This window comes from Podarcis melisellensis (assembly GCF_964234715.1).
Source record: "Podarcis melisellensis genome assembly, chromosome: 15".
NCBI classification, from domain to species: Eukaryota; Metazoa; Chordata; class Lepidosauria; order Squamata; family Lacertidae; genus Podarcis; species Podarcis melisellensis.
The window spans coordinates 32998889-33026147 of NC_138532.1; the positions used below are offsets into that span (position 1 = coordinate 32998889).

General features: G+C 47.3%; 1 protein-coding gene across 6 annotated transcripts in view; it reads left to right on the forward strand.

The window, feature by feature from the left end:
* Positions 1-7527: 7527 nt before the first annotated feature.
* Positions 7528-27259, forward strand: part of SH2B2 (SH2B adaptor protein 2) — a 51345-nt gene continuing 31613 nt past the window's right edge. For 5 of the 6 annotated variants that reach the window (XM_081890371.1, XM_081890370.1, XM_081890373.1 and 2 more), the window contains exon 1: positions 10308-10518. The gene's annotated coding sequence lies outside the window, so the exon portion shown is untranslated. Of the gene's footprint in view, positions 7834-10307; positions 10519-27259 lie in introns of those variants that run through there. The other variant, XM_081890374.1, reaches the window with a different exon arrangement.

Below are 27259 nucleotides of genomic sequence, written 5' to 3' on the forward strand. Positions count from 1 at the left end.
GGGGGGGTATGGTTTCAGTTACTAATGCGGTCGCTATGAGCATATATCAAACTGGAAAGCATTTTCATCAAGCTGAAAAAGGTTCTCTTAAGGAAGCAGATTTTTTATTTTTGTTTTAGGAAATGTAAGTGCTTATAGAAACTGTAGATAGCAGGTTCTCCCCTCTTCTTTAAACGGAGGGAATGTCTCTTTGAGATTATGCTTGGTGAAGCATATGTGTTTCTAACTACAAAGGAATTATATTATTCTTTTTAGAACTATCACTCCCTCTAATATCGAGTCCAGGTGGTGTGTGACAACAGAAAATCAGCCACTGGAAAGGAACAAGAGGGGCATATCAGCGTGCTCAGAGATACATACGCTCTCAGAGTGTGAGAGTCAGTGTGGTGTAGTGTAGTGGTTAGAGTGTTGGCCTAGGACTTGGGAGACCAGGTTTCAAATCCTCACTTGGCAACAAAGCTCACTGAGTGACCTTGGGCCAATCAGTGTCTCTCAGCCTAACCTACCTCACAGAGTTGTGAGGATTAAAGGAGAGACACATGTACACCACCTTGGAGACAAAAGTGGGATATAAGTGAGCAATAAAAACAAATAAAAAAATATTATAACTAAGAGTTGCAGAAATGCAAAAAAAAACCCCCACCCTGTCCTGTAGGGGTGTGCCAACTTAAATAAAATATTGGGGGGGGGTAAGCCCCGCTCTGCATAATTGATCACACAATGCGGTGCAAACACACCATTTGAATGGAAATGCCCATCAATTTTGGGGTGCCCCGCCCCTCAATTGTTTTATTGGGGAGGGGCAAAGGGACCTCGGCCCCCAGGAGTTGGCTCCTATTCTGTCCCTCCTCAAAAAAAGAGCCCATTTAATAAAGACTGAGCATGCTCAGTAGGCACAGAAAGTTGAGTGGTAGTTGAAAAAGAAAAACAGAAAACCAGGTGATGGATGGATGAATGGATAGAATCCTGAACAGGAGCACTCCTATTAGGAAGGAGGATATGCTGCAACATTTTATTACGGGTCCCCTGTGTTGTTTCCCCCAAATGCACTTTTAATCGATGAATTAACTAAAATTCATAGGAGCAATCAGCTGAGATTTCTTTAACAGGGTGGCATCAATTAATGTTATCCCCAAGTTTGATTTTGCTTGTCTTGAAGGGCACCTCTGAGCACTTATTTTGGACCAAGCATCACCTGCCTTTACTTTGCTGCCTGGCCATTGATCACATCTTCCCCTCCTCACCCGCTCAGCCACCCACACACCAAAGTTCCTTTCCCATTCATATACATTTTTAAAGAAAAGAGCTGAATGGATCAATAGGCTCTTAGCTTGAGATTTCATTAAGGGTTTCTCTGCAACTCAGGCATTGATCGCCTGCCCAAGCGATGCCAAAGGCAGCTGTGCTGTGGAGAGGAGCACAGAGTTCCTATAAGTGCAGGAAGTGAATACTTCTAAATCTGTTGTTTGCTTGCTGTCTGGACAGGTGGGTATAGATCTGCTGGTCTATGGGTTCTTGCACCAAGGGGCAGAGCAGCAGTGATGTGGAAGAGATTTGATTCATTTCGCATTTAAAGTTGAACTTACCTATTTCACACTTTCTGAAAGAACGCAATACATTAATCTACACATAGCCATCCTTCAAAAGTCACCATTCTCAAGTTATGTAGTTCAATAAAGGTTCTTGCTGTTATCACTGTGTCTTGCCTTGTGGGAACCCGCCTACACTTCACTGGCGACGAAGGTGGGATGGTAGGCTAGAAAAAAAAACACAAAATCACCATTCTCCACTTTTTTCGCAGTTCTCAAGCCAGGTAAAGTGTACAAAAATGCATATAAAATGTGCATTAAGATGCTTATTTTAGTGAAAGTAACATTAAAAAGGCATTATATTGGGGAAAATTGCTCTGCAAAAATTGCATGCCTAATTGCATGCTAACGTGCATGTTAGAAGAAAATTGCACCCAAATGCTGTTGAACTTTCATGAGGGCTTTTTTTTTGAGAGAGAGAGAGAGAGAGAGAGGTAAAACACCAACTGATGTTGAAACATAGAGAACTGAAGAATGGCAAAATGAGAAACTGAGGAAACCCCAAACTGACAGATTCACCCATTCCTGCAGACCATCTACTGTATATATCCCTGTATCCTATCCACATGGACTTATATTGCATATTAAAACTTGAACCCAGTCTGTTGAACCGAGGCAACTTGTCTGCTCTCTAATTACAAGCCAACTCTTGTTCCTGCCGATCTGTCCCATCCCAAATGTTTGCCCATGTTTAACATTGGCACTTGTTGTAATATACTGAAATCCCTGAGAGCTGCTGTGTGGCTGCTGACTAATGGCCCATCCTAGCACTTTCAAGGTGTCCTTGGTGCTCAGGGAGAGCAGGATGCTGTGATTTTGTTCCCTGAGTCGGGCTTCATAGCTCAGCTACACAGCTCCTACTGTACATACAAAAGGTTCCGGATCCAATCCCTGACATTTCCCGTTAAATGGATCAGGTAGCAAGTGATGGGAAATACCTTTGTGGGAGACTCTGGAGAGCTGTCATGTCTCAGAGCAGGCAGTACCAGGCTCGCCCAGTGAGACCTGCAACAAAATGTTGCAGCACGGAGTGCTCCTGTCAAAAGTTCAGGAGTCCCAAGATTAGCTGCAAGAGTTGCAGGACTTCACGGGAGCTGTGAAGTTGTTCCAACAACATTCCTTGCCTACCCACCAAGATTTTAAGCAGGTGCAGAGAAAACTTTGCTACTTGTGAGAATCCCTGTCTCTGGGAATTTCTGACCTCCCTCAATTCCAAGTCTTTAGCCTCAAGTGCCTCCAATTCCTGGTTTGAATGGGTGCAGTGCAACGTGATTATGTTGCCACGTATGACTGTGTGATGTTGCCATTCATGCGAGCTCTTGAAGGGGGCTGCACAGAAGATTGAGGATGCCCAGGCTGAGCTCCAGGAGAGCAGAACGCCACACATCCTTGCACCTGGCCTCAGGTGATTTGCTGTGCTCAGATCTCTCTGCTATCTGTTACTTGCTACCATGGCTGACTGCGGAGGAAGGCAGGCAATCTCCAAGATAGGCAAGGCTCTCTAATTTGCCCATTTCAGTTGACTGATCGCCCAGGCTTAATTTACAAGTTATTATTTTCCATTATTTATTTGATTTATATCCCACCCTTTCTCCTGTCATAGTACTCTCTCTCGCCCTGACCTAGCCACTGTGATCCACGCGACGGTCACCTCCAGACTGGATTATTGTAACTCGCTCTATGTGAGGCTGCCCTTGAGACTGACCCAGAAACTCCAGCGGGTGCAGAATGCCGCGGCAAGACTCCTTATGGGGTCTTCGCTGCGAGATCACATTCATCCGGTACTATACCAGCTGCACTGGCTCCCGGTGGAGTACAGGATCAGGTTTAAGGTGCTGGTTTAAACCTTTAAAGCCCTATACGGCCTAGGACCCTCGTACCTTCGGGACCGCCTCTCCTGGTATGCCCCACAGAGGAACCTACGGTCTGCAAATAAAAACATCCTGAAGGTCCCAGGCCACAGAGAGGTTAGGCTGGCCTCAACTAGAGCCAGGGCTTTCTTGGCTGCGGCTCCAATCTGGTGCAACGCTCTGTCACAAGAGACTAGGGCCCTGTGGGACCTGACATCTTTCCGCAGGGCCTGCAAGACAGAGTTGTTCCACCAGGCCTTTGGTCAGGGCGCAGCCTGACTCCCTCCTCTGGCAACCTGCACAGAATTTTGCTTAACGGTTGCCATCAATTTGATTTTAATTAATTTTTATAATGAAATGTTTTTAGAATTATTTGATTATTTGATTGTTGTTAGCCGCCCTGAGCCCGGCTTCGGCTGGGGAGGGTGGGATATTAAAAAATATATTATTATTACTATTATTACTCCAGAGGGCAGCCTTCAGGTGTGGGGTGGGGTGGAAGTCTGCACTGTTTTGGGTCAGAAAAGTAGCCCACAACTTTATGGCTGCCAGCATGAATAAAACCACCCTATAGGTAAGAGGTTTTTGACCTTTTTCAGTCCAAGTCTCCCTTGACCAACTACATCCTTTCTGCAGGACTCAGGAGCCCAGTTGTGTCACCCTTTGCCTGCAGAGCTGGCAGCCTCTTACCCTTTTTCGAACACCCTTCCTTGTGGAGTTTTCACTCAGCCTCCTCTCCTCTCCCCTCTCCTTGGGAGTCCTCTGGGCAGCCGCTGCTGCCGCCCCTGGTCTCTGAGCTGCCTCCTCACACTGCCCCACAGGGGCCTGGGTGGACTGGCTGACTGGGCTGCCTCACCCACTTGCTTACTCCGAGGCTGCCTTAGCTCCTGGCAACCAGCACCCCCTGGCCAACCGCAGAGGCACCATTCACCTGGGGGGCTTGTAGCTAGGGCTGCTGCAACCAACAGCCATGCAAGCCTTTAGGAAGCAGAGGGCATCCAAGGAGGGAGGGAAGGGAAGAGGGACTCAGGCCAATGTCGCCCATGGCACCCCTGAACACCATTCAAGACACCCCGGGGTGCCACGGCACACTGGTTGAAAGCCATGGCTATAGTTGGTAAACGTCTCTCTGCTGGCTGACAACCACCTTAATTTTAAAACCGACTGGTTAGTTCTTGATTTCAGAATGTTCTAGAACATGGGTGAGGATCCGGTGGCCCTCCAGATAAGGTGGAAACCACAGCTCCCAGCACCCCTGACTGGGGCAGAGGAGAGTTGGAGTTCAACAACCTGTGGAGAGATGCAGGTTCCTCACTCCTGTTCTGGAACATTCTGAAAAGAAAAAATGAATCTGTTCTCAGGCGAGTTATATAAAGATAAACGTGGTGCACCACTAGTGACCATTTCTCTGAGGAATGAAAGGATCCCCTCATAAGGATTCCAAGTACAGTGGTACCTTGGGTTATATACGCTTCAGGTTACAGAGGCTTCAGGCTACAGACTCCGCTAACCTAGAAATAGTACCTCAGGTTAAGAACTTTGCTTCAGGATGAAAACAGAAATCGTGCAGCGGCGGCAGCAGGAGGCCCCATTAGCTAAAGTGGTACCTCAGGTTAAGAACAGTTTCAGGTTAAGAACAGACCTTCAGAACGAATTAAGTTCTTAATCTGAGGTACCACTGTAATCCCATGAGGCAGTTGATAACACATTTCCTTAGTAATGCCTTCTAGGACTGCAATCTTACAACCCAATCCTATACATATGAGCATGTGTGGAGGAATGGTTCATACATCAGAGTAGGGCCTGGGAAACAAGGATTCAAACCCCCACAGCCCTGAAGCTCACTGGGTGACCTTGGGCCTGTGACTGTCTGTCAGCCTAACCTACATCACAGGGTTGTTGTGGGATTAAAATGGGGAGGAGACAAACCATGTATGCCACTTTGAGCACCATGGAGGAGAAGTGGGATATAAATGCAGTTAATGGTAAATAAATAAATGTGCACACAGAGCTAAAGGACAGAATCTTTAATAACCTGAATACAATTAAACCAGCCTCCCTATTTAAATTGCCAACTTGTTTTAAAAGGGTTGTTTTTATTGAGTGTTTTAATTATGACGGTTTATCTGTATTTTGGAAAGCTGTTTGTCTGTTCTCCATTTGCAGCTCAGTTTCAGGCAGAGCGCTATGGACCTCACGCAATTAAAACCAAAGGTTTTAAGACACATTTTTTTTTTCTTAAGGTTAGGCTGCAAATGTGCAGGGAGTTTATATCCTTCTGACTTGACCTCGGAGTTCCTCAGACGCATTCCTGTCAACAGCTCTCTTGATCATGTGAGGAAAATCTACAACACATCCCACCCCCCTCAAACCAGTGTTACCCCAGTTTCCTGGAGGGTATGGGTATTTTGGGGGGTGGGTGATGCTTGAATATTGTGTGAACCTGAGTTTAACTTAGTGCTGGGAAAAGAAGCGCCAGCCTCAGGATGTCACTGGACCTTGCTTGGCGAGAACAGATGCATGGTGGGGAGAGGTAAATTGTCTGCTGTGTAAGATTTTACTTCCTCTTCATAGACAAGGACGGTGGATCGAGTTTCCTTGATTCGTCAGCAAGGACGCGGCGTGGACTCATCAGAAACGACAATCGATATGAAATGGAAACATTGGCGGGAAGAGAGAGTGAAAGTTGGAGCCTTCTCTGAGTCAATGGCACAAGAAGCTTCTTGACCTCTTTCCCCTCACCCTCAGGACTGCAGTGAATAAAGTGGATAAACAGTCACAAGTCCAAGCAGGGTGGGTAAAAATTGTAACTCAAGAAGAAGGTAGCCCACCATGAGGCACCCAGCCACTAGGGTCAAATTTGCACCATACATTTACAGCAACTGCTTTGAACAATAATGGCTTCCCACAAAGAATTCTGGGAGCCGTCATTTGTCAAAGGTGGCTGAGGGGTGTTAGGAGAACCCTATTGCAATTCTCAGGGTTGTTGAACAATCAACCCCTCTTCACAAAAGGAATGATGTATGGTGGCCTAGGTCAAATTGTCGCTTCTTGCCAGCCATGGGACTGGGGAGACTAGGGTTCAAACAGCCCCAAACATCTGGAGAGTCTGGCAATGGGTACTCTAGGGAGCAAAATAACAAAAGACATAGGAACATAAGAAGCTGCCTCATACAAATCATATCGTTGGCCCATCTAGCTCAGTAAAAGGTGCCCTCTAGGTGTTGTTGAACTGCAACTCCCATCAGACCCAGCCAGCATAGCTAACGGTAAGGAATGATGGGAGCTGTTGTCCAGCAACACCTGGAAGACACCATATTGGCTGTCCTTGGTCTGTACTAGCAGTGTCTCCAGCTGTTTTTGGACTACAACTCCCATCATCCCTAGCTAGCAGAACCAGTGGTCAGGAATGATGGAAATCATAGTCCAAAACCACCCAAAACCCAAGTTTGGGAAACCCTACTCCAGGGTTTCAGAGTGGACTCAGTGGAGACCCTGGCAGACCTACTTGGGAGATGCTGAGGACCCAACCAGGGACCTTTTCTGTGCAAAATAGGTGCTTGTCCACTGAGTTATAGCCCTACCCCACAAAAAGGGAGACTTGGGCACCTAGACAGGAGACTGAAGGGGCATAAGGGTCTCCAGATCACAGTCTCACCCACTGGGGTGAGATGTTCTGCATCTCTATTTAAACTACGGCAATTATTTCTAAATGTGCACACGTGCCTATAAATCAGTAAGCCCAAATGTTATGCAAATCTGTGTCCTCTCCTGACTGCTATTTTGATGATGCATTTCCTTTCTGGGTGATGTGTAAGTAGCTACCCTTTTGTGAGTGTACAAGGAGGTCTGTGGTTTGGGCAATGAAGCCTGGCATGAGAATTGGGGTTTTCCAAGCGCATGCCACTTTTCTGTTGTGAAACCTTGGAAGGTTCTTAATATTTCTGTCATCTGTGCCATCCTGTAAGGCAGGGCAGGGAACCTGCAGTCCTCCAGATGTGGCTGGACTCCAGCCACTATGGCCCCAGGATGTTGGGAGCTGGAGACTAGCCCATCCAGAGAGCCACATGTTCCCCTACCTCTGCTGCAAGGCAGGCTTCGCCAACCTGGTGCCCTCCCGATGTCCTGGAAGACAACTTGGTTTTATGGGAGTTGTAGTCCAAAACACCAGGTTGGATAAGGCTGATGTATTTATTATTTACCAAGTATAGGTGTGTAGGATATGTCATTCTCTAACACAAGAAAAATCTGGAGGAACTTTGGATATTAAACTGACATTCTATTCCATCAGGCTGTCTCAGTGGAAGAGATGGGAAGGAGGACTCCCTCTATATGCTTTGCTGAAAGACCAGCCTCACTAGACACCTACCCTGGGATTATTACTATGCCAACTGGTCAGTATAAGAACGACTACTTGAGAATTGGCACCTGAGTTTGCTTCTCCACCTCCCTCTTCCCAGCCTGTCCCCTTTCCCTTGTCTGTCGGATTTCTTAGATTATAAACCTGCGGGTGGTTTTAATTTATTGGATGTGCAAGCCGCTCTGGGGAGGCGCTTTTTTTGCTGAAGAGCAAGGCACAAGTGCTCTAAATAAATAAATAAAGCAAGCTCAGGTTCAGGGTCCGGCCCTTCCATCAGGCAAAGTGATATGGCAGCTGCCTCAGGCAGCAGGTGCTGTAAGGTTTTGGATTGTGAGGTTTTGGAAGGCAGAACTGTTTGTGCCATGTGGCCGGGCATATAGGCGCCAACTCCCTGGGTGCCCGAGCACCCACAAAATTCCCCAGAAAGGGGCCGGGCACCAACAAATTTTGGTGTCAGGGCCATGGCACTCATGGCCTCGGGCACCCAGTCGTGGGGGCCAAACTGGCATTCCTGTGGCCTGGCCGTCACCCCGTAATCTAACATGCTGCTCCCCAAGTGTGTGTGTGTGTGAGAGAGAGAGAGAGAGAGAGAGAGAATGAACACTGTCCCATTGCTGCTGCTGATATAAGATTGAGCTGCCAGATCAGTTGGCTGTCAACCAAAGAATGGGATGTGCAGATGCCATTTCATACTTCACCCCAACAGAGATGGCTGATGACCACTGGACCCAGTGGGGCAGCTAAGGGTGCCCCTTAGCTGGAGGTGGTCAGTTTGTTCTGGTTTTCTCCTTGTCCTCCCTGCTTGCAAATATTTATTTATTTATTTTCATATAATTTCCATACCGCTTGATTGTAAAAAAAAAAACCCCACAAAAACCCCTCAAACAGATTAAAACAATAAAATGATCCAAAAAACAGTTAAAACCAGCTATTTAAATCATTCAAATAATGAAAACCAGCAATAAGCAAAACACAGATTAAATCACGGGAATGTTCTACATATCTGGACAGGCTAGCCTAAACAAACACCTTTTTAGTAGTCGCCAGAAAGACTGCAGTGAAGATCAATTTCTTTACAAATGCGGAACGAGTATTATGTGGCACTTGGAATGGTGCATATTCCACAGAAGGAAAGGGTTGAGTGGGCATATGTGGGGTCAAGCAGTTCAGATGCTGTGGGCACTTAAAATGCAGCCGTACAATTGCTTAGCATCTCTCTGAACTCAACCCTGTGAGGTAGGCTAGGCTGAGATGCCCCTTTCTCCAGCTCCCTTCCTCCCACCATCAGACAAAGTTGAAGGGTGAGACCAGGTGCCCATAACAATATTTGTGATTGGCTGTGCTGTTCACAGCTGTGATTGGCCAGCAGAGGAGATGGGCAGAAAAGACTCTAGGCAGTCTCTGAATGATTGGAAAGTTATGAATGGGGTAGGCGGATGGAATACAAGACAGCCTTGGATTTTGAAGTGAACCACCTTGCCCTAGCGGTCAGACCCCTCTGCGCCTCAGGCAGCAGCAAAATATCTTTTCTCCCATTTCCCCCTCCCTTGCTTTTTATTACCATGTCTTAACATCAGGCTATGCTTGAGGCAGGCAGGCACTCTGCACATTCTCAAGGGCACCCTGTTTATCCTTTCTTTAAAGCAGGACTATTCCTCCACCAAGGGTGGCATTTGCTGTGGCGTTTGCTTACTTGGAGGGATGGAAAGGCATTCTCTGTGTACACAAAGACCTTTTAAAAATCACTTCATGTATAATATATTACAGCAGATGGGTGGCTCTTAGCTGAGGAAAGAATGCGCTGCCCCAACTCAATTTTTCCCTTCCTTTAAATTGTGGCTACTTAAGTGCCATGCTCACTCAGTGTGGCGAGAATGCACTCTGCACATGCTCAAGTTGACGGAATCCACTTTTTATATTTAAAAACTCCCTGAATATCACATCTGAAGGTTTCATTCAACATGCTCGAATCAACTCTGTTTCTTAAAAGTAACCCCCTGTGTATCCGAGCTGTATCTGGTTATACTTAAACAAGGAAAGGAAAGCCCTCTGTTCATGCTTAAGCCGCAGTTGCCTGCCTGTGTGTATGTTTCAGAAAGCCTAACTTCATGTATGATAGCTGGATAGCTCAGTTGGTGGAGCATGAGACTCGGGGCCGCAGGTTCGAAGTCCACGTTGGGCAAAAGATTCCTGCATTGCAGGGGGTTGGACTAGATGCCCCTTGGGGTCCCTTCCAATTCTGTGATTCCATATCAGACCTGGTCATTCATTGGGGTGGGGACACGCCCCCTGTACGTGCTTGACAACGTGGGAAAAAAATAACCACGTCCTCACACGGAGCAGATCTGTCCCTGCCTAGTTAGGTACGCGCTCTGCACATGCTCAGGGGCGTCTTTTTTGCTCTTTGTTTTGAAGACAACCCCTGCCTACCGCGGGTGTGTGAGGGAGGGGAGCGAGAGCCGGCTCGTCACATGACCTCTCCTCCGCCTGCCGGGCCCTTTAAACCCTTCTCCGCCGAGCCAGTGGGAGGAGACCGGGGCCGGCTCGGAGGCACCGGCGGGGGTGCCTCTTCCTCGCAGCGGGAGCTGCTGCGCGCCGGTAGCGGCTCGCCTGCCCGCCCCAGCGCTTCCCTTCCGTCCCTGCACCCTGGTACCGACGCCGCCGGGCGAGGACCGAGCCCGGGCGGACCCGACGCCCCTTCCATGCCTCTCCAAGCCCGGTAAGCGCTGCGCCCTCGCCGCCTCCCCCTTCGCCCTCTCCTCCTCCGAGGAAAAGAAGCAGCAAAATCCGCCGCCTCCTGCTGCTGCTTTTCCGCGGTCCTTTCCTCCTGCTCTTAATCCCAAGATTTTGCTCTTTGCACGAGCGGGGGGAGGTATGCTGGGGGTGGCTCGAAGGAGGGCCGCGATTTCAAGGAATGGTGCTTTCCACCGATCGTCTCCTTTTGCAGTTTTTTTAAAAAATATTGTAATTGTGGCTTTCCCATTAAGAATCGCTTGTTTTGCGTGTGTGTGCTTTTATGGGCTGTGCGGGGACGCTGATCTCTCTCCTCCACCCTCCCGATCAGTTTGGTTTGTAACGTGGTGGGGGTTTGTAAAAACGCAAGCGCGAATGGGTGGTCTGCTGGGGAAGCAAAGCAGCCCCCTGCGGGGTTTGCTTCCTGCTGGGTGTGTTGCGAGCGCTGCCACCTTAAAATGACAGGAGGTGCACATCTGGATTGTGCAGCTGTGTGGGGGCTCCCCCCCCCGCCGCCGCCACTTACACACGCATGCACATACACACACGCCACCACCTTCTGGGGTGCAAATTGGTCCTGAAGAATTTGGCCCTTCTGTGTGTTTTGCACGTGCGTGCGTGACAGCTATTTTGGCGGGGGGGGGGGGATCCACACAAACCCCTCTTGTAAATTTGCACTGCCTCTTGGAGAATCGTTAGGTGTTGCCTCTGTGTGTGTGTGTTTTTGTGTGCGTGTGCATGCATAGGCGAAATATTTAGGGAGAAATATGTTTCCTTCTCCTCCCTCCTTTTCGCTATGCCTGTTTTGTTTGCAATTTATCGGTGCTTTTCTCTGTCGGGTGGTGATCGTGTGTGCGAGAGAGAGAGATTCCCTCCCACTCCCTCCTTTTTCTTGCATATTACAATGCCGTACACACACACACACACACACACACACACACACACACGGCCAGATCGACGTGGTGTTTTTTTGTTTTTTGCATCCTGAGTGGTGTTGCGTGAAGCGAGGACGGCGATCTCTTGGGAATAATCCATATTCTATGAACCTGCCAATCCTTCCTTCCTTCCCTTAATGAGATCTGGGAGACGCAGCACGACGGCTGCCCCCTCCACCCCGACTTGCAATTATTTTGCAAGGAGACCCGTGAAGGGAGGAGGCCTTTCTGCAGGGGAGGGGGCCGGTGGGTTGCCTGCGTGCTTTCCTCTCTTTCCACCTACACCTGCGTGGGCAGACATCAGGTGCGATTAACCAGATAACCACAGGTTCGGCTGCAGAAATCCGTATCTGGGACTGCCCAGTCTGCCCACATGTAGTGTGAGAATTGGGTCAGAGTGGCTGTAGGGTCCTCTCCTGCCTTCTTCCTCATCAGTGGGTCCTGGGCTGTTGTTTCCCCCCTGCAAATGACTCAGGGGAGCAAGGAGATTATTCTCTGTGGGGTGGATGTATGCTCCAGATATGGGGCAGGCAGGCTCCTTGAGCAACCCCCTGACCCTTCCCTTTGCCCCCTGCACTTCTTTGCTTCCCAGTCTACAGCTCCGTGCATGAATGCTTGCCATTATGGTGGGCTGGATGTGCAGAAGGTGTAATCGCAAGGCGTGTGTGTGTGTGTCTCCGTGTGTGCTTTGCATGCAAAACATTTCATCTGTGTCAAAGGTGGAGGACGCTTCTGTCTTCGCTGCCAAGGCGGAAACCCCACCAAAGAATTTAGGGCTAATGGCTAATGGCAACCCTTCGCCTCAGGGGGGGAAGCTTTGTTTGGGAAGGATGGGAATGTTGTGAGGAGACTGAATTGCCCCTTGATTGTTTCTATCACTGCATCTCTCATTCTCTGGCTTCCGTTTGTCGGTCACACTAGTTGGAAGTGGGCTTCTATATGGAGTGAGCTTTTGGTTTCGTTCAATAATGTGTTTCTGGCCCGAACAGAATGAGGTTGAGCCCTTGTCGGGGTTTTTTGGGTTGTGTGTGTGGTACATGCTCTTGAATACATCCTTCAAGTGTGAGTAGGCAGTGAATTGAGGAAGGGCTTGCCCTTGTCTTATAATAATAATAATAATAATAAATTTTATTTAAACCCCGCCTCCCTCAGGGCGGCTAACACCAGTAAAGTTACAGTAAAAACACAATAGCGGAAAAACCCAATTTAAAATAAAGGTTAAAATGCAATTTAAAATGCAGCCTCATTATAAAAGTGGCCCATAGATCAAAACCATAAGGGGAGGGAAACATAAGTCCAGACCAAAGGCCAGGTGGGAAAACTCTGTCTTGCAGGCCCTGCGGAAAGATGTCAAGTCCTGCAGCGCCCTAGTCTATTGTGCCTTCCACCAAGTCGGAGCCAGTACTGAAAAGGCCCTGGCCCTAGTTGAGACCAATCTAATCACCTTGCGACCTGCAAAATGTTGTCATTTGTGGACCTTAAGGTCCTCCGTGGGGCATACCAGGAGAGGCGGTCCCGTAGGTACGTGGGCCCTAGTCCATTAAGGTTGCCTAGTGAAAAGGAATCCTAGAACTTTAGAATTGGACACAGGGACCCCCAAGGGTCATCTAGTCCAACCCCCTGCAATGCAGAAAGCATCCATGACAGGTGGCCACATATAATGGGACAAAACCAAGTGCTGCTTCCTGGTGGGGGGTTCCTACCATTGGCAGGACATTAGCAACAAGAAAACTAGCATTCAATAATGATCTTGACTGGCTGCGGGTTGTGGAGGGATGCTTAATTCTCCTTATGTCCCAGGATGCCTTGGGAGGGGAGGCTAAATCCCAAAGAAGGATGGAAGTTTTAAGAAGGTCTTTCCCAATCCAGGCAAATTCTGGGACAAGGGTTACCAGAGATATTGTCCAGAGAGTAGAGACCACTGGCTTAAATGTAGCTGCTGTTACTGGTAGGTAATGTTACTTGCTATCAGGGCAACAATTCCACATAGCTGAAATCAATTCATTAAAATGTTCTGTTCTGTTACCATTGGCTTTAATATAGAGCTGCCATACATCTGGATTTTCCCAGACATTACTGGGATTTCAAAGGTGGAATTGACGTCTGGGATACTCAACAGTTTTGGGATGTCCTGGTTTTTATTTTTTGAAATACGGCAACGCTACTTTAATAGGGATTAAGGGTGGCAGTCAGCTGTACTTGGAGCACATCAGTTGGAATGAATGAACAGGACTAAGCTAGGCCTTTTAATTTCAATGGATCTACTCTGAGTAAAACTTACCACCCAGAGCTCTCTTTTTTCCTCATCACAATACATGTGTTAATTAGATCACCAAATGCCAGGATGCCTGTGCTTATCGCTAACAACTGTTTTGTGAATGTTAATTATAGCTGTTAACTCCGGCTGCTATTAAAATATAGCCTATATAACTCGGGGTAATGCTGCAGGCATCTCAAAAAGTGGACCACCATCAGTGAAACCTTGTTCCAGGGATGTTGCTCCTTCATGGCCTCCAGATGTTGTTGGACTCCAAGTCCCATCAGCCTCAGCCAATATGGCTGTCAGGAATGATGGGATTTGGAGTTCAACTATTTCTTGAGCAGCACAGGGGTCTCCCCACCTCTCCTTTTGCCATTATACTTTGATGCATCTTTTAAGCTTTGTGGAAAGGACCAGGAAGCTGCCTCAGGCTTCAGTCAGACCGTTGGTCCATCTAGCTCAGTACTGTCTGCACAGACTGGCAGCAGCAGCTCACCAGGATTTCACGGGGGAGTCCTCTCCAGGCCTGCCTGGAAATGTCAGAGATTGGACCTGGAAATCTGTGTGCAAGGCAGATGATGCTGTTACTGAGCTGTGAAAATGAAGGATGGAACAAGTTTGTTTTCTCCTCTTTCCAGAGGCTGGGACCTGAACCAATGTATTCAAGTTACAAGGGGATGCTGACTAAACATCAGGAAGAACTTTTCTGGCAGTAAGAGCAGTGAGACAGTGGAACAGACTCCCACAAGATGTGGTGGGCTCTCCTTCCTTGGAGGCTTTTAAGCAGAGGTGGAATGGCCACCTGTCATGGATGCTTTAGCTGAGATTCCTGCATTGCAGGGGCTTGGACTAGATGACCCTGGGGTCGCTTCTTTCAAACATGGCCGAGACGGCACCCCTCTGGAAATGGGTACAATTGATGGTAGATCAAAACCCTCTCAGCCTGGTAGTGGGGGGGTTGTTGGGGTGGGGGGGCTCAGCAGGTGAGCCTATCAGGAACCTGTTTCAGCTGCTGCCAAACCCAGTATGGATCAAAGCCATGTCTGCTGGAGATACCTTCTGCTTAGTTGTGAGGATTAAATAAGGAGGGAGTGAACCATGTGTACCACCTGGAGCTCCTAGGAGAAAATGGTGGTATATGCATTGTTGTTGTTAAATTAAAATACAACACATAAAAAGTGGCTTTAAAAACGTGAAGAAAGAAAACAAAGAATAGTATACCACTTCCTAGATATACTATAATACAGTAAGTTAAACATTGTAATTATTTACTGTTAACACTTGTTAATTGCAGTGTTTAACCTACTTTATTCATAAATGAGTTCACAATTTCATTTCACTTGTCCATGCAAAGCCTACATCTATAAGTAAATCAGTTCACAGTGTAGTCAGGTCTTCAGTCCGTTGTTGAAGAAGAAGAAGAAGAGGAGTTTGGCTTTGATATCCCGCTTTATCACTACCCTAAGGAGTCTCAAAGCGACTAACACTCTCCTTTCCCTTCCTCTCCCATAACAAACACTCTGAGGTGAGTGAGGCTGAAAGACTTCAGAAAAGTGTGACTGACCCAAGGTCACCCAGCAGCCGCATGTGGCGGAGCGGGGAATCTAACCCGGTTCACCGGATTACAAGTCCACCACTCTTAACCATTACACCACACTGAATGAATGGTGTCATGCATTTATCCTTTCTAGGGCTGCAATGGTGGTATAGACATGCAATCAAGAAATGAAACAAATGAGCAAGTTGCTCATGTCCCATCCATTTCAGTAGGTCTACTCTGAGTGTAGGATTTATAACTGGACACAACCCGGAGTGTCCTGTCACACCCAGCGGGGGAGTGTTTGAGATTATATTGGAAGGATTGGATGGTGAAGCTGTAGCGCGATACCCGTGGCAGAGAGGACCACTTTGCATGGGAAGGCATTTCTGTGCAGGCTGCCGAGGATCGCGGGAATTCCTGCAAGGTGTCTTGTTTAGTTTGCACCGTTGAAAGTAATTAGCAGCAAGTGTAGCAATACTGCAGCTCACATGCTGCATATAATTGAATTTCCCAGCTCGGATTTGTGTTAGACGGCAGCGCTGTTAATATGGTATAGATTTGCATTTCCCAGAATTCCTCAGCCAATTTAGGACACTTGGCTGTTGTTCCAAAACAGGGATGGGGAACCTCTGGCTCCAGGGGCCAAATGGGGGTGGGATCTTCCAAGCGCTCCATGCCAATAGTGGGTGGGGTCATGGACAAAAGTGGGTGGAGCAATGGACATAGATAAAACTTAGGCTAGTTTGTACACCCACGCCCTCTCTTATCCTCCATTCAGGCAAGCAGGTGCCTTTGTCAAAATTCAAGGACACATCCCAGAAAGTACCGTATTTTTCGCTTTATAAGATGCACCAGACCTCAAGATGCACCTAGTTTTTGGAGGAGGAAAATAAGGGGGGGGGGAATTCTGAATCTCAGAAGCCAGAACAGCAAGAGGGATTGTTGTGCAGTGAAAGCAGCAATCCCTCTTGCTGTTGTGGCTTCTGGGATATCTGCGCAGCCTGCATTCGCTCCATAGGACACACACACATTTCCCCTTACTTTTTAGGAGGGGAAAAGTGAGTCTTATAGAGCAAAAAATTTGGTAGATCCCACAAGCTTGAAGTCTGCCTGCCCCTGATTTAGGCCGCCTGGCTTGTCTAGGTATTTTGCACACACTCGTGCAAACATCGGGTGATGCTGGCTCTATGCACAAGATGCAAATTTCTGTTCTGTTTCCTTGCTTTTATCAGAAGAAGGAAACGGAATGGATTGCCGAGCCAAGGGCTACACTTGCTTACTCTGTGGCTGGACGAATTCCTAATAGGGCAGCGGATAAAGAATCCGAGAAGGTTTTATTGCCTCCTCGGACAAATGTTTCCTAAGCCTTGAGTGACAGACGGAGCCTTCAGCCAGTCTGGGCAGGAAGTCAAAGCTTGCATTTAAGGGAAGGCGGCGTTGACTGTTCAGCAGGGAGGGGTGAAACACCACTATTTAGTTGGCATTAAGAAAGAAAAGAAACAAAACCGAACCAGGAGCTTCCTGACTGGCTCAAACAGGAGTCGACAGAGACAGCCAGTCTGATGTGCTATTTATATTATATCCTATAGATCCCCATTATGCTTCTTAAAAAAAAAAAAAGTTTGTTCCCATCTCAGGGAGGTGGGGAAGGAATGCTGCTCACCCAGAGACAAAACATTGCTAGTATTTCATCCTCCTCAAGCTGCATCTCTGAAGTGTCCATGCTTGGAAATAAAAGTCATTGGCAGGGCTGTCATCCAAGTGAACTTGTACTGATGACTAGGGGAAGCAGAAGCTTATGGGAAGAGGCTGCTTTTGAAATTCACCACATCGGTTGGTGGAAACTCAGATCTATAATCTAGGCGCCAAATGGCTCCTTAAACCAAAACAGAATGCTGAGTTGCCATTTGGGGGCCAGGCAGCTAGAAAGCTGTATTTTTCAATACGACGTTTTGGTTCCTGAAATTCATTCTGATTGTGCAGATACAGATAGAATTCTACAGGGTGTGTTGATAGTGTGTGAAAACAGTCAAAATCCAAGGATCTTCCAGGCACGCACCTCCAGATGGTGGTGACGTCAAGCGCCATCGTGGCACCCAGGCATCTTCACTTGGTTGCAGGTGGCTCATAGCCAGGTGTAAAACGCGCCTGGCAAATTCCTAACGCTTGCACAGTGGATAGCGAGACAAAGGCCTGGATCTCGGGGAAGGGCCAAGCAGGTTGTTAAGAAAATGGCTCACCTGCAAGCCATCAAATACCCCTGGCCTAACACCTCCCCACCTGTTGAACTGTCTCAGTTGCCTTCCAGTCAGTGAAGAACCATCCCCTTCTGGAAAGGTGCTTGGGGATAAGTCCGAGGGCAAGATGGCTCCGAAAACTCTTCCAAGGACATGGAGGCAACAGGACCAGCACAAACAAAATCTTGCATGCCAAGCCTCTAAAGGACACCAGCTATGCAAATAGCTATGCCTGCCCTGCTTTTCAAAAGGAGAAAGCAGCTTACACCTGGTGACATATTGCAGATCTCTGCTGTGCCTTATGAATTTGCAGCCCCGTAAACCCATGCTGGAACGTTGCACTGACTTCTTATATAAAACTTCCCACTATGCTGAGATTCTGATTTTGCCAAGAGACAGCCAGGACTCCTGGAATCTTCTGCATGCAAAGCATATGCATTTCGACTTGAGCTTCTCAGAGAGCCATGTTGTAGGAGACCAAGGTTCAAAAGCAATCCCTCACTCTGCCATGAAGCCCATCTTGGGCCACTCACTGCCACTTGGCCTGACTACCTCACAGGGTTGTTGTGGGGATAAACGAGGGGTTGAATAATGTCAGCTGCCTTGAGCTCCTTGCAGAAAAAGGTGAGATACAAATGCAACAAATAAATTGCAGCCTACAGTGGTTGTGATATAAGAATTGTCTAATACTAAGTCTATCTAGTGCAGTACTGTCTGCCCTGACAGGCTCCCATGGTCTCAGGTGACAAAAACTGAACCTGGGGCCTTCTGTGCTAAACCAGTATTGGAGGCGATATGCCTTTGAATCCCAGTTACTGTGGGATTCACGAGTGGGCATGGCAATTGTCCTCCTGTCCTGTTTTATGCTTTCTAGAGAGATCTGGTTGTTGGCTGTGAGAACAGCTGGTCTGAAAGAAAAAAGAGACAGAAGAAGAAGAGGGCAGCAGGCAGGTGGAAAAGGAGCAGTCATACAGTCAGAATGTTGTTGTTGTTGTTTAGTCGTTTAGTCGTGTCCGACTCTTCGTGACCCCATGGGCCAGAGCACGCCAGGCACTCCTGTCTTCGCTGTCTCCCGCAGTTTGGTCAAACTCATGCTGGTAGCTTCAAGAACACTATCCAACCATCTTGTCCTCTGTTGTCCCCTTCTCCTTGTGCCCTCCATCTTTCCAACATCAGGGTCTTTTCCAGGGAGTCTTCTCTTCTCGTGAGGTGGCCAAAGTATTGGAGTCTCAGCTTCAGGATCTGTCCTTTCAGTGAGCACTCAGGGCTGATTTCCTTAAGAATGGAGAGGTTTGATCTTCTTGCAGTCCATGGGACTCTCAAGAGTCTCCTCCAGCACCATAATTCAGAATGTGGCCCCCAACAAATTGCCCGTGAAGGGAATGTGTGGCCCTGGAAAGGGGAAGAAACATTGCTTACTCCTATTTTAAGGGATACAGCCTGGCGTCTCTGTTGCTGGTCTGGGAGGAAGTGAGGTTTCTTGCCACACCAGTGTGGTGGTGTTATTAGAGGTGAAAAGGCACCACTCTCCAAGTTCTGCTCCCTCCACCATCAATGAGGCAGAGCTGGAGCGAGTGGAAACTCTCTCAGTGCTGCAATATCCTGTCGTGAATCCTATTCAGGAGGTGATGGAAGAGGGGTAACATTTATAATAAATTCGGAAAATGTCACCGAAAATGATCAAGGGGATGGAGCGACTCCCCCTTTTAAAAAAAATGTTCATTTGTTAGTCGCTTTATCTTGTCCATGGCAACCCAAAAGCAACGTGCAGTCTTTCCCCTACGAGGAAAGTTTGCTGCATTTGGGACTTCCTGGTTTAGAGAAAAGGTGAGCCATCGGCAACATGGTCGAAGTTTGTAAAATTACACATTGCATGGAGAAAGCAGATGGAGAAATGTTCGTCTCCCCATAACACTAGAACTCGTGGATGTCCAATGAAGCTGAAAGTTGGAAGATTAAGGGCAGAGAAAAGCAAGGGCTTTGTCACTCAGTGGATAGTTAAACTATGGAACTCTCTCCCACAGGAGGCAGTGATGATGGCCATCAGCTTGGATGACTTTAAAAGAGGACTGTACCAATGCACAGAGAACAAGGCTATTGAACACTACTAGGCATGATAGCCTAGGACGTGGGTGGCGCTGTGGGTAAAACCACAGAGCCTAGGATTTGCCGATCAGAAGGCCGGCAGTTCGAATCCCCACGATGGGGTGAGCTCCCATTGCTCGGTCCCTGCTCCTGCCAACCTAGCATTCGAAAGCACATCAAAGTGCAAGTAGATAAATAGGTACCGCTCCAGCGGGAAGGTAAACGGCGTTTCCGTGCACTGTTCTGGTTCGCCAGAAGCGGCTTAGTCATGCTGGCCACATGACCCAGAAGCTGTACGCCAGCTCCCTCGGCCAATAAAGCGAGATGAGCGCCGCAACCCCAGAGTCGGCCACGACTGGACCTAATGGTCAGGGGTCCCTTTACCATTACCTTTACCTTTAGGCATGATGGCTGTGCTCTGGCTCCACAGTCAGAGGCAGCAATGCTTCTGAATATTAGTTGCTGGAAGCAGAGGGCTCTTGTGCTTAAATCCTGCTTGCCCACAGGCATGTGGTTGGTCTCTGTGAGAACAGGGTGCTGGGCTTGATGGACCATTGGCCTGAACCAGCTGGCTCTTCTTAGGATCTTAAATTGGGCGATTTTTAATGTTCAGGTGTAATCTTTTGGTTGATCTCCCTAAGTTCAGTGTGGCATAGACCCACTGAAATGAATGAACCCATGTTAATCATCTCCATTAATTTCAGTGGGTCTTCTTTGAGTAGGACTAGCATTGGAAACAACCCCCTGTGTATGATATTATTTATTTTATGTGTTGTAAACGATTGTCGTTTTTACTTGTTTCCTGCTGGGGAATGTTTACATGCAAGTTGGGCTAGAAAATGTGTTAAATAAGGAAATTTATTCCTGACCTGGATTCTCTCATTCCTCAGGCTTGTTTGTGTGCACCAGCAGTGTTAGGAAAAAGTAGGCAGGCCTGATTTGTTTAGTTATTTAACTGTATTTACATCCCACGTTTTTCTCCATGCAGCTCAGGAGAGCATACATTGATTTGTTCCTCCCCAATTGCATCCTCACAACAACCCTGTGAGGTAGGCTGGATAACACAGGAGGAGGAACCATGCAAGATCAGGCCGACAGTCCACCAAACCAGCATCCGGTGACTAGCTGGCTTTCTCTGGGAAGCCCACAAGCAGGGTATAAAGCTGACATATTTGCTTCCATTGATGCTTCCAGCAGCAGGTATTCACTGCTGGACTATTCCTAAGCACAGAGGTTCCATTATGGCTAGTAGGCATCGATAGAATTTTCCTCCCATTTGGAAGCACAGCTTGTAACTACTAGAAGCCGTTCATTCAGTTTAGTGGGCCCAAGCCTGTGGAACTCCCTCCCACCTGAGATTAGACAAGCAACCTCCTTTCTGAACTTTGGTTGCATGACTGAAACTTGCTCCAAAATAAGCATTTTGAGCTTATTATTTGAAAATAAAAGTTTAAAAAATATATTTATGTTTATTCATTTAATCAAGAACATATAATTTCTTGACATATACAAAAGTAAAGGGGAGGAGAAACCATGCAACTGTATGAAAATTAAACACCCCCTACCTGCATATAAATTTGGGTCATTTCATTCACAATTCCTGGGGGGAGTGATGATGTTGGAGGTAGCAGCAATTTTTTAAAGAGGGGAATTCTGTGAGCTGTAGTGTGTTAAGTGTGCTGAGTGTTGTTAGGCACCCTATTCTCCCTCAGAGCTACAATTCCCAGAGTTCCCTGTGCAGAACGATGTGTTTTTAAACCAGTCCCAAGAATTGCAGCTCTATGAGGGGAATGGGAGTCTGCCAACAACTCTAAGCAACATGAGCAAACTTCAGTTCCCAGAATTCCTTGGGGGAAGCCATGTCTAAGCAGACATGGTGTCATAGTTCTTCAAATGCATGGTGTCAATGTAAAGGCAACTGGGGTTGTGGCGCTCATCTCGCTTTCAGGCCAAGGGAGCTGCTGTTTTTCCACAGACAGTTCTCTGGGTCATGTGGCCAGCATGACTAAACCGCTTCTGGTGCGACGGGACACCGTGGCGGAAACCAGAGCACATGAAAACATTGTTTACCCTCCCACCGCAGTGGTACCTATTTATCTACTTGCACTGGCGTGCTTTCGAACTCCTAGGTTGGCAGAAGCTGGGACAGAGCAACAGGAGCTCACCCCATCATGGGGATTCAAACTGCCGAGTTTCTGATCGGCAAGCCCAAGAGGCTCAGTGGTTTAGGCCACAGTGCCACCCCAGGTGTCAATGTAGCCCAGGGTGGTTGCCTCTGTCTTAATCCAAAGGCAATTTGCAGGGTGAGGGAAGCCGAGTTAGGTCATATTCACACCATACATTTAAAACATTCTTATACTGCTTTAACATGAGAAGTATAGTTTATTAAGGGTTGTGAAAGTTGTTAGGAGACACACATCCCCCACAGAGCTACGATTTCTAGCAGTATTTTTCTTAGGAGTGAGTCTGTGGGGGTGCCTCTATCCGCACCTTGAACAAAACTGGCAATGATCAAATTGCCCTGGGAGGGAGCCGGCTCACAACCCAATTGCTGGCCACCTTTTTCTCTATCTCTTCAGGGAATCATGGCCATTTAGCCATTGGGGTCTTCTTCCTCTTTTTCTCCCACCACTCCGCCTCCATTCTTGTTAATGAAAATGTCAGTCGATGGCTGGGATTATATATTGTTGTTGCATTAGCCCAGTAAGTGGTTGACATGAACGGCGCATTTCTTCCCCTCCCCCAACTGGCTGGACAATCCATAATTCGCTGAGCTAAAAAACACATCAACTGCACCACATCTCTGGTTGCTAATAACACTTCAGTTGTGTGTTGTCCAATTTCCTCCCGAAGGGGGAATGTTTGCTGCTCTGATACTTTGCAACAAAGTTGGGAAACCTCATGTCAAGGGGGCAAATGTGGACCTCCAGTTCTCTCCAAATGGCCCTTGGAACTCTTCCTAGACAGCACCCATCACTGGAGCCTGCTTTGAACTTTGGGTGATTTTACTTGCCTGGAAAGTGTCCTCCAGCTCTGAGAGGTATGTTTGTGTAGAAAGCGGCCTACTGTACAAAGGTAAAATTTGCATAAGTTGCTCCACCCCTAGCACGTGGCCCTCAGAAGGTCACCCAACAGGGTGAGCGGCCCTCTAGCTGAGAAAGGTTTCCTCAGCCCCGCTGTAGAGAGACGGCTCTTTGTGAGTTGAAATTTTCTGAAAAACAAAATGACAGTTTCTGTGCCCTGTTGTACAGGTGGGTGGAGGTGGTGGTGGTTTCAAAAAATCCCCCAACTTTAGGAAGTTGTTCCGTGAAAGGGAGGCTTGCACAGCAAAGTTATTATCAATCAGAGCTTGGGACACCCAGCCCGGGGGTGGGGGGGTGGGAGTGGTGCTTGCCTGGCCAGCTTGGTACGAAACAGAGAGATGACTGTTTGCTTGACTGAAGACAGATTGCAGATGGCAGTGTGAAAAGGCAGCCTTGCAAGTTTCACCCAAAGGCCTCAAGAGCTATAGCAACGGGGTCATTTTGCCCGGGGCCTTGCTTCAGCAGAAGGGGCTTCTCAGAAAGACCCTTTTGGCTTACTTTCTCTTCATTTCTCTCTGTTTGCCCTCCCCTCTTTGCACGTCTAAAATCTTGCTTTTATTCTTCATGCCATCCTTATTTGGCTTGGCAAATGGGGGGATGGAGAATGGTAACAAGACGATCCCCGATTCGATCTGGGGTTGCCAGACCTTTAAGCTGACCTGAAGGCTCCAGATATGCTTGGCCCCCTTCTGGTGGCAGGGAAAGGGGTTGAATCTCCAGGTGAGCCTGAGTTACCTCTAAAGATTTTATATATATATATATATATATATGAATGGAACTTGCAAGCTTTAGCCTGGCAGAAGCCGGCTGCAAATTATTGCATAGTCTTTCTGGGTGGTCTGCCCTCCTCTGCTCCCTCCCCCCCTCTCCCAATTAACCTCCGTCTCCTGGGCTCAGTAGTGGGAGGGAGCGCAGAAGAACAACCACAAGGGCCCTCCCCCGTGACATCACCAGGGGTCACCCCAAAGTCTCAAGTTTGGGCCCTCAAATCTCAGGATGTGAGATGCTCCTGACCTGGCAACCCTCGCTGCATCCCTTGCAAGAGGGATCATCCCTGACCTTTGGCTCTGCTGACTTCTATGGCTGATGGAAGTTGGGGTTCAACGTCTGTGGGGAGGACACAGGCTTCCCTTCCCTGGCCCTATGATGGAAACTTAAACAGCCCTTCTTTAAAGACATATATAGTCCCTGTGTCATGATTTGCAGAAACTCACAGGAGGGAGGGGCTTTAAATTACAACCCATGATTATCTCTCCTTCTGGTTCGTTAACCATCTCAGTGTAAAGCTTGCATCTTATTTCATTGAGGAAAGAGGTGCTTTCAACAACAACACCCCCTTGCCATTAAATGGTGCAATCCTAATTGCCATTGTCTGGATTTAAAAGCCCTCTGGGGCATCAACAGCCCCCTTTTTTCTGCAGGCGGTCACAGCTTCTCTTTCACTCCCCCAAACCCTTCTTTCCCAAAAGGGCTGCCTCCCCCCTTGATGCTTTCATGTCAGAGGCTGATGAAAGAAAGCGAATTTTCACTAATGATCAAGATCTGCTTCTCCAAGTGTCTCTTTCGAGTTTGATTCCAGTGAGGGCCTTTGAACAGTTGTTGGCCTCATAAGGATGAAAGGGATGTATGTGTGATGCCATAGCGGGAGTTTTTCTCCTCTCTGTCTACATGCCAAGGGTGGGTTATCATCCTCCCTTATCTGTGGGTGTTTCCAGGCTGTCAGCATTTTGTGAGATGCAGCTCAGCCACATTCTGGTAATTCTGGAAATGTAGGTTTGTGAGGTTAAAGTGGATTAAAAGCACGTTGTTTGCCCCCACGCAATGAACCCATTCCCCCCCCTTTTTCTTTCAAAATATCTTTTCCCAATGGGGAAATGTACTGAAAAACGTGGAATAAACTAACGGTGAATCGGAAGAAACACCCCACAAACAAGCTAGGACGGATGCTTGTTGCCATCTGACCTCCTCATAAGCAAATTGGAACAAATGCTCAATAAAGGATATGTGCAGGCTATTCTTCGTTATAAGAATTTTAAGGACTCAAATATAGAATAAATATTCATAAATGCACACCTATCTAAATATATGAAACATGTGTCTGAAATAGTACGGGAGAACAATCCTGAAGTCATTTTGACTCTCCCAATGACCTCAAATTTTCCTCTGCAGTAAGGGAGGCAAATGGGGAAAGCCTTCATATTACCTTTTTGCCTACAAATCCTGTCTTAAGGGCTTATTTGTGCATGAATAGGGTGAACCTGTGACCTGGATTCAGGAACTAAAGTATTATCAACCATCACAAAAGAAAGGCCAGATTTCCCAGGGAATGCAATCAGTAACCATTATCAGATATCCTGGCAAACAGGATTTCTGCTATAGACTGCCTTCTTCTGTGATGTATGCATGATGTTTTGGGGTGGTGGTCTTGAGTACAGGGTGGGCAATTTCAAAAGACTGTACAGGTATAAGGGCTTGTGCACCATTGTTCAGGGTTCTTCTCCTTCCTGCATGTGGTGAGTGGGGACCCTGTTGCAATAGTTCCTTGAGTAAAGACCAGGCTTACTAGCCACTTTGCTTCTCAAAATACAGTGGTACCTCAGGTTACAGGCACTTTAGGTTACAGATGCTCTTAGGTTACAGACTCCGCTAACCCAGAAATAGTACCTCGGGTTAAGAACTTTGCTTCAGGATGAGAACAGAAATTGTGTGGCGGCAACGTGGCAGCAGCGGGAGGCCCCATTAGCTAAAGTGGTGCTTCAGGTTAAGAACAGACCTCCGGAACGAATTAAGTTCTTAACCCGAGGTACTCTGGCTGGCCTCTTGTTATTTTCTCCTATCAATAGCAAACCCACTCATATGGTCTCCGGAATACCCCATAAGGGAAAAGGAGCAGTTTTCCTTATAACACTATGTGCAAGCAAATCGGGGTGAATGCTCAGTAAACCGGTTGTCTGAAGGAACCCTGTGTTCCTTCCCCTAGTTGTTGGTTGTATCTTGGCTTCTCATCTCTCTTTTCTGAAGGCTTCTCCTATAATGATTGTCATTTGAGCACTTTTTCTGGGTGCACTCTGACTTGGGGGAATATTGCAATAGTTTTGCTAATTATAGTGCTGCCGCTTCTAATGCACTTTTCATACTGCAGTACCTGTTGAATTATGGAACCCTGGCTTGTTGACTGATGCCTATCCATATATCATGCTAACATTTGACTACATCAGTAGGCGTGGTATGACACCACAATGAACATCACTGTAAAATGTCAGTACTTCTCCCCCGCCTTACGCACATGTGTGTTTCCCCGCTCCCCCTAAAAACAGCAGGAAAGAACTGTATGCAGGTCTGCCACTCCAGATTTCATCACTTTAATCGCATGACTTTCCAAATTAAGTGGGCTGCAAACAGATCCCCCCCCCCCCGGAATCAAATAACATGGAAATGACCAGTGCTGTTTTCCTAGGAAAAGAGGTGCTGGAACTCACTATGAACACCTCCCTTGTTCTCTTATAATGGGAATGGCGCCCACCTGAGAGGTGTGGGGGCGGGGGGAGCCCAGGAAATGAGCACTAAACTGGTGCCATATTACATTAGTTTTCTCAAAGGCCTTTTACATCATGGGAAATCTCAAATATAATGTAAAAATCAACAGTTGGGGAAATGGAGTAAACTGCTATGTGAATGCAACCTCTCTCCTTCTGTAGATTGGATAGATGAGGGGTGTGTGTGTTTTTCTAGCTCTCTGAATGAGTCACCGTACAGGCAGGTTCCTAAAGAACTGGTGGAATTTGTGGCATTGGTAGAGAGCAAGCAGCCCCCTAAGGCCTGGTTTTGGGGTATAAAATCCTATGCAGCTTAGGATCAGGATACCTGAAAGATCATCTCACCGCCACACCCAGTCGATCACTGCACTCAGCAGGTGAGGGCCTCCTGTGTATAGCAATTTTTCAGGAAGCTTGTTCCACACAATGTAGGAATTGGGCCTATTGTTCTGCACCACTTCCCCTTGGGAATCCCCTCCCCTTGAATATAAGACAGGCACTGTCCTTTGTTGTATTTTGGGTGCCAACTCAAGATGTTCCTGTTTCAACAAGCCTTTTATGTAGAGATCTTTCCCAGTCTGCATCTGTACTGGGATTATTTTAAAGATGTCTTTATTGTCTTATTGCATGTTATTTGCCACTCTGGGCTCCATTGGGGGGGGGCAGGGTATAAATTTAATAATCAATCACAATAAAGCCTAAGGCTTTATTTATTTATATAATGCAATCAATGTGCGTGGTGCTTTAGAGTAACAACCAGAATGCATGTTCTCTGCTCCAAGGTGCTTACAATCTAAAATATGGCATAGAGAAGAGCGGAGGAAGATGAAGGCAAGAGTGAACCAGGTGGGAGAGGGGAGATGCTTTTGGTTCAGTTACACATACCAGGGCTTAGTTTCAGGAGGAATAGAGGACTACACAGTTGTTCCAAAGGCTTCATAGGGGAAATTTTTGGTTACTTGGAGGGGAAAGAGCAAACAAAGGATTTGAGGAAGTGGTTTGAGAGAGAAGTGACCCTTCCCGTAATTTACTCCAGAGTTAGATATAGCTT